Genomic DNA, 7487 nt, shown 5'->3' with positions numbered 1-7487 from the left:
ATAAAGTATTTATACGGTTGCAAACAATTTTGTATGCTTAAGTTAAATATAAAGTATATAAATGATAAATCAAGGAAATTTTTGTCATTATAGTTTTTGCAACATGCGAAGAGGGACCTGTTCCATTAACAGTGTATTAGCAAAAACAAAACATTGCAGATGCTGGAAATCTGAAATAAAAGCAGAAAATGCTGGAAATATTCAGTAGGTCAGGCAGCATCTGCAGAGGGAGCCAACATTTCAAGTTGATGACGTTTATGATGAAGTAATACCCCCTTGTGCTAGGTACCCCACTAGGTACTCCTCTCAACATCAAGTCATGCCCCCTCAGAATCTTCTATCTTAAGATCAGCCATCCTCCTCCTAAATACCAGTAAGTATAGGCCCAACCTGCTCAATCTTTCTTCCTAAATCTGGGTGTATTTAAGGCAGAGATTGATAGGTTTTTGATTGGTAAAGGGGTTAAGGGTTATGGAAAGAAGGCGGGAGAAAGAGGTTGAAAAAGAAATCAGCCATGATTGAATGGCAGAGCAGACTCAATGGGCCGAATGGCCTAATTCTGCTCTTATGTCTTATGGTCTAAGTCAGCCCCTTCAATCAACTTGCTGAACCTTCTCTGAACTGCCTCCAGTGCAAAGGAGACCAAAACTGTACGCCGTACCACAGGTGTAGTCTGCCCAATGCCGTGTTTAGTTGTAGCAAGACTGTTATACTCCATTCCCTCTGTAATAAAGGCCCACGTAGCATTTGCTTCCCTAATTACTTACTGTATCTGCAAGCTAACTTTCACTCACAGAAGCAATTGTGTTTACCAGCATTCTGTGGTCTCACTCTAATTAACCAATATTCTACTGTTTCATTCTGGAGGTGGGTTGCATTCCCAGGATAGTAAAATGGCTGATTGCAAATGAAGGTCCTTCTGCAGCAGTTCACTGCTCTTTCCCTACATTCCTGCAAGTTCTCTTTCAATTATTTCTGAAAACAACTCTTAACTCTGTATCCAATGTGCTGCCAGACTAATGTTAAGAGAAAAGTTTTTTCTCATTTCATCTCCAGTTCTTATGCTAATTACCTTGGGTTGACTCTGAGCAGATTTAGGCTGGGAGATATTGCTTGATCCTAAACCAAGAGGTAGACATTCACTTGTGAAGGAAGCTCAACAGTGAGATGGCGATGCCAGGGAGAATGACCCAGGTTTCTGCCCGCCACCCCCTAGCCCCCCCCCCCCCCCCCCCCCAGTCCCCAGCGTCACTCACACAAGAAATTTATGGACAGACCAGGAGGGAGGGTCATGTGGGCTCAGCACCCAGGGAGTCCCTCCAGACCCACTGAAACAACAGCCCAGTCATGTCGAGTTTATCGTCATGTGTAGAAATACGGTGAGGTACAGGCACGGTGAAAAACTTGCTTACAGCAGCATCACAGGCAGGTAGGTTCAGACAACACACACAACATAGATTACACAAGACAGTGAAGAGATAAAAAGATTGTGCAAAACAAAACACAATCAGAGATAAGTCCACGGTAGTGCCAGAGGTGGTCCGTAGTGTTCCATTGCTGAGGTGGGGTTAGGGTTGTGCACGTCAGTTCAAGAGCCTAATGATTATTGGTAAAGTAGTTGTTCCTGAAGCTGGTGGTGTGGCACTTCAGGCTTTGTATCTCCTGCCTGATGGTAGCTGCAAGAAGAGGGTATGACCTGGATGGTGGGAATCCTTAATGGTAGACGCCTTCCTGAGGCAGCACCTCCTGTAGATGCTGTCAATGGTGGGGAGGGCTGTGCAAGGGAGAATGCCAGGTGCCACACAGCTCTACTGGAAGGGAAGTAGTGGGCAGCTGCACATCAACACACGTGGAGCCAACCAGAGGGCAGTATCTGATGGCTAGCATCTCGGCCACTGTAGCAGCACTGAGAACGCCACCCAACGTCCGCGAGCTGTGTTGCTATTCCTCAGCTAGCCTGCTCGTCCAGCCAAAGCGAGTGCAACGTGGTCATGCTCTGTGAACACGTAGCCACAGAACATGAGAAATGGAAGCAGGAAGAGCCCGTCGGCCCCTCCTGCTGTTCAGGGAATGACCAATGGCATTGTGTCTGTTCCTGGTGTTGAAAGGGATTTTGAGGGAACTTTAGCAGCCTTTCCTTGCATCACCACTACCACACCCCACCCCTGTGAAGACCAATCCACTCTTCTCCCACCACCGCAGTCACCACAGGACCATAAGACGTATGAGCAGAATTAGGCCATTCAACCGATCAAATCCACTCTGCCACTTAATCATGGCTGATTTTTTTTCAACCCAATTCTCGCGCCTTCTCCCCATAACCCTTAACTGCTTTATCAATCAAAAACCTATCAACCTCTGTCTTAAATACACCCAATGACTTGGCTTCCACAGCCCTCTGTGACAAGGAATTCCACAGATTCACCACCCTCTGGCTGAAGAAATTCCTCCTCATCTCAGTTCTAAAGGGATGTCCCTTTATTCCTAGTCTGTACCCTCAAATCCCAGACTCTCCTACTAATGGAAACATACTGTCCGCATCCACTCGATCCAGACCAACTCTCCCCTCTAACCACTGAAGGACACTGCAGGCATGAGGGTATCCAAGCTGACTCTTAGAGTGAGATCCTTCAGTGCAGTGCCTACACTCCAGGTGCCCTTCACAATTTCTTTGACATCCCCCAGTGTTGGAGATGGTCTGACACCAGTGAAGGGTGATGTATGTCAGTCTAGTGATATTCTGGCCACAGTGTCAAGGTAAGAGCTCTGACACAGGATTACTTCTTTTGCTTCATCTTTAGTCTGGTCCCTAGTGACATCTGTTTGTAACAAGTTATAGCCATGTAAAACCCTTCACACACCACAGCAAACACCCAGACTGAGCTTCTCGGACAGTTGCCAATTGTAAGGAGTCTCTGCAGTCTGAGAAATCCTTAAAACGGACCTGATTTAACATGGACACACCAAACAATGTCCAAAGTGGAGATAAATCTCCGCCCAGAACCTCAGATGAAACATTTGGGTCTGGTACCACAACAGTGAGGAAAATAGATTTTGGTCATTGCTTAGGTGACAGTCTGTTTGACAGAAGAACAAGTGGAAAACATCCCACTCTCCAATCACACTGTAACAGTGAGTTAGTTGTGTCTTTTCCCACAGAGTATGTTCTCTTCAGGGACAAGGTGCTCTGCAGTAGGGACCACTGTAGATCCCAGCCTGACAGGGCTAGGTCTGTGTCATGCTCGTGTTGAACACATTATGTGTGCCCTTAGGCTCATGTGGGCCCTGGTGGGGTTGGGTTTAACTGCCTATCCAGGCCGGTCCCTGGGGTACAGCACGGAAACAGGCCCCTCCACCCACCTATCATCAACCACCCTTTTACACTAATCCCATTTTTAATTCTCCCTGCATTCCCATCAACTCCCCTCAGATTCTACCAGCCACCAACACCAAGGACCATTTACAGCGGACAATAAACCTACCAACCCTCACATCTTTGGGGTGTGGTAGGAAACCAGAGCACCTGGGTGAAGCCCACTTGGTTACAGGGAGAACATGCAAACTCCACACAGACAGCACCCGAGGTCAGGACTGAACCTGGGTCACTAGAGCTGTGAGGCAGTGGCTCTACCGGCTGGCACCACTGTGGTGACCAATAAATGCTTTCTCTGCCTGCCACTCCTCTGTACTCATGCATTGCTGATGGACCTGCCAATCACCACTGACTTACAACAGACCAGCCAATCACCACTGACTTGTTACATTATACCAGCCAACCAACATGTCCGCTGCAGTGTCCTTGTTTTTTAATTGGCTGAATCAGGGTCGCTGTGTGCTCTGGTGTACTGGACCTGCCATCTCACTGGGGCTCCACGGCCCAGAACACAGTCCACATTGTGGTTGGGTGGGGGGAGTGTGGCAGCCTCACTCACAAAATGCCTCTGATGGAAGGAAACCCAGGAGGGATGTCACCAACGTTAATGGTTTTTTAAATGTCTCCAATGATGAACTGAAACAAATAGTTTTTAAAAGTGAGTGCCCCATAAACCCCACTGAAATCAATGGGGCGGCATTTCCTACACCGGGTCAGATCTTCCCAAGCCACTGTAAACTAAGCTGTGGTGATGGGTGCTGAGTATAGGATGGTGGGGGTTTGTTTTGAAGGGAAACTTCCTTCATAAACAGAGCACTCTAGATGTGGACAACTGCAGATGGAATTCATGCTCTCTCCACCACACTGTACTGGCAAGTTCAGCAGCTTCATCAAGTAATTGGCAGAATATTTAAAGTAGACTCTAGTGTTTGTTAGAGAGAGCTGCCCATCTACCAACGCTTTTCTCTAAGGGAGCTGCAGGCTGTTCTCATTCTCTCTCCATCTCTCACCATCTCTCCACCAGGACTGAGCGGCCATTCCCCAGCTTTGGCTGCTGGGTTCCATATGGACTCCTGTGGCCTAGGCACTGATAGTTTCAGCCTCAGTCTCTTGTGTTCCACTGCACAGACAAGTTTCAATAGCTGTGTGTGGCTCTACTGATGGAAGCCATTGGCCCAGTGTTTTTATGAACATCTGAAATAGGGCCCCAGACCCATTGATGAGTGATACCAGTTACAACAGCATTCAATCCAAGTAAACATTGCTGGGGGAGTTGGAGTAGGCCATTTGCTCTGACATTTAATGAGATTGTGCCAGACCTAATCTTGCCCTCAGCTCCACTTTCCTGCCAGTTCCCCATAACCTTCAACTCCCCTCTCCAGAAATCTATCTACCTTGGATCCTTTCCCTGACTCTCTGGGATTGAGAATTCCAAAGGCTTATCAGGCCTCAAAAGGAAATTCCTCCTCATCTGTCATAAAAGGGTGAGCCCTCCACTTTGTTTGGTTTACAAGGACACCCAGCTCCCTTTGTGCTGCAGCAAATGATCTCCAAAACTGCCCAGTGTTGCCCTAGCTGCAGAAACTAGAACCCCATCCAGAGCTGTCCCCTGGTGTCCAGCACTCACTGTGCCTGGTAACAGGATGATGATTATGGATAACCAATGAGCTTGGTCATTGGCTCCTGCTGAAAATGAGACAGCCAATGAGTTGATCATCTCCATCAAGTACAAACTCCAGAATTGACCAGTATCAGGGTGGGCATGGTCCCTTCATAACTGGGGAACTCTCTGACCTCAAGCTTGGAAGATCAGGTCTTGGCAGTGGGCTTTTTAATCCCAGCTACTGCATTCAACTAGTATTTATAATTCAATGAGCAATGACCTGCAGAAGTCCATTTCACCTGTACCTTGACATACTGTCAGGATATTATTGTCCCAATTTCCTCAGAGATGTGGGGATTGCCATAATGTGGGAAACAGCAAAATGTATTCTTGGAAACATGGTGAAGGCTCACAATTCATCACCTGACAGATACCTGTCCTGGCGGTCTCTTCACCGCTTCTCTGTACTGGGACCTTGGCTCTCTACACCCTCACTCTGGTCCCTAGTGGATTCCTCGCCTTCATCAATAGTGATTTTCCAGGTAGTGTTAACCAGGCTCAGCCCCGACAAATGGGTACTAGTTTGCAAATCAGATGTCCCCAGAGTCCGTGTTATTTCCAACCGTGTACGTCAGCATGTTTCTCCCAAGCCCTTTGGCCTCAGTTTTACAGCCGAGGATCAGGACCCATCACTGGGAGATCCCAGTGTTCACAATCCTCTGAAGTTGCCACAGTATCAGTGGTGATTTAAAACATTTAATTATTTCAGCAGTTCTACTAGCTGAGAGGCCGCACTGATGGTCATGTTTGGTTTGTGAGGATTGAGTAGGCTGTTTCACCTCACCAGGCCCAACACGTTGCTTGAGTCTTTTCCAATTATGAACAAACTAGTCAACACATAAGCGATGAATGTCCACGGAGTTTGTGATGTCTGCTGACTGAGGATGACCATGGTGAAGGTCAGGAAACCAGCAGTGTCCTGGTTTCCCTGCTGTTTCTATAGACTGTTCAGGGATACTTTGCCCAGCTTCCTTCTGAGATCCTCACCATCAAAGAAGCCAATCTTCAACCAATTTGATTTATTCAATATGATACTGAGAACTCTGGATAAGCTAATACTGTGAGGACAGTCAACATCACATAGAGTCATAGAGTAATACAGCTTCAACCCAGCTCGTCCATGCCAACCAAGATGCCCCTCCAATCTAGTCCCATTTGCCCACATTTGTCCAATATCCCTCTAAACCCCTTCTTTCCATGTACTTATCCAAGTGTCTTTTAAATCTTAGTAAACCTGCCTCCACCACTTCCTTCAGTAGTTCATTCCATATACTCACCACCCTCTGCGTGAAGAAGTTGCCCCTCAGGTCCATTTTAAAAATCTTTCCCCTCTCACCTTAAACCTATGCCCTCTAGTTTCTGATTCCCTTTCTCTGTGTGCGTTCACCCTTTCTATGCCCCTCATGATTTTATCCACCTCTAGAAGTCATTCCTCTATTTCCTACACTCCGAGGAATAAAGTCCTAGCCTGCCCAACCTCTCCCTATAACTCAGGCCCTTAAATCCTGGCAACAACTGTAGCACTGCAAACCTCCAGAGCAATGTGCTCCTCTAGCCAACCTGTTACAGTTCTGTTACAGCACTGGCATCTAATGAAGATGTAGAAAATTGTTCGCAAAAAGCAGGACAAATCCAGTCCAACTAACTTCTGCTCAATCAGTCTACTCTCAATCATCTACAAAATTATGGAAGGTGTTGCCTACTGTGCTGGCTGGTGGTACTTGCTTGCCAGTAACCAACTCACCCAGTTTGTGTTTCACCAGGACCATCCACTCCAGACCTCATGGTCCCTACATGGCCACAGTCTGTACCACCTACAAGAGTACCTGCACCACCAAGAAGGGCAAGGGCAGGAAGCACCACCACATGCTGGCTCCCCTCCAAGCCTCACACCATCCTGACTTGGAAATATGTTGCTGGTCCTTCATCATCGCTGGGTCTAAATCATGGAACTCCCTCCCCAACAGCACTGTGGGAGCACCAGAGCGAGTCACCACCACCTTCTCAAGGGCAATTAGGGATGAGCAGTAAATGCTGGCATTGCTGACAATAACTGAAAATAAATACAACAAAAGGGTCTTGATGGAAGGTCATTGGCCTGATGGTGAATTCCATAAGACCATAAGATTCTACTCCTGTGAATTAGACCATTCAGCCCATCGAGTCTGCTCTGCCATTCAATCATGGCTGATTTATTTTTTAACCCCATTCTCCCACCTTCCCCCCTTACCGATCAAGAACCTATCAATCTCTGCTTTAAATACACCCAATGACTTGGCCTCCATAGCTCTCTGTGGCAACGAATTCCACAGATTCACCACCCTCCGGCTGAAGAAATTCCTCCTCATCTCAGTTTTAAAGGGACACTCCTTTATTCTGAGGCTGTGCCCTCAGATCCCAGACTCTCCTACTAACGGAAACACACTCTCCACGTTCACTCTATCCAGGCCT

This window comes from Pristis pectinata, chromosome 5 (assembly GCF_009764475.1).
Source record: "Pristis pectinata isolate sPriPec2 chromosome 5, sPriPec2.1.pri, whole genome shotgun sequence".
Taxonomy (NCBI): domain Eukaryota; kingdom Metazoa; phylum Chordata; class Chondrichthyes; order Rhinopristiformes; family Pristidae; genus Pristis; species Pristis pectinata.
Note: the sequence above shows the minus strand (reverse complement) of the source record.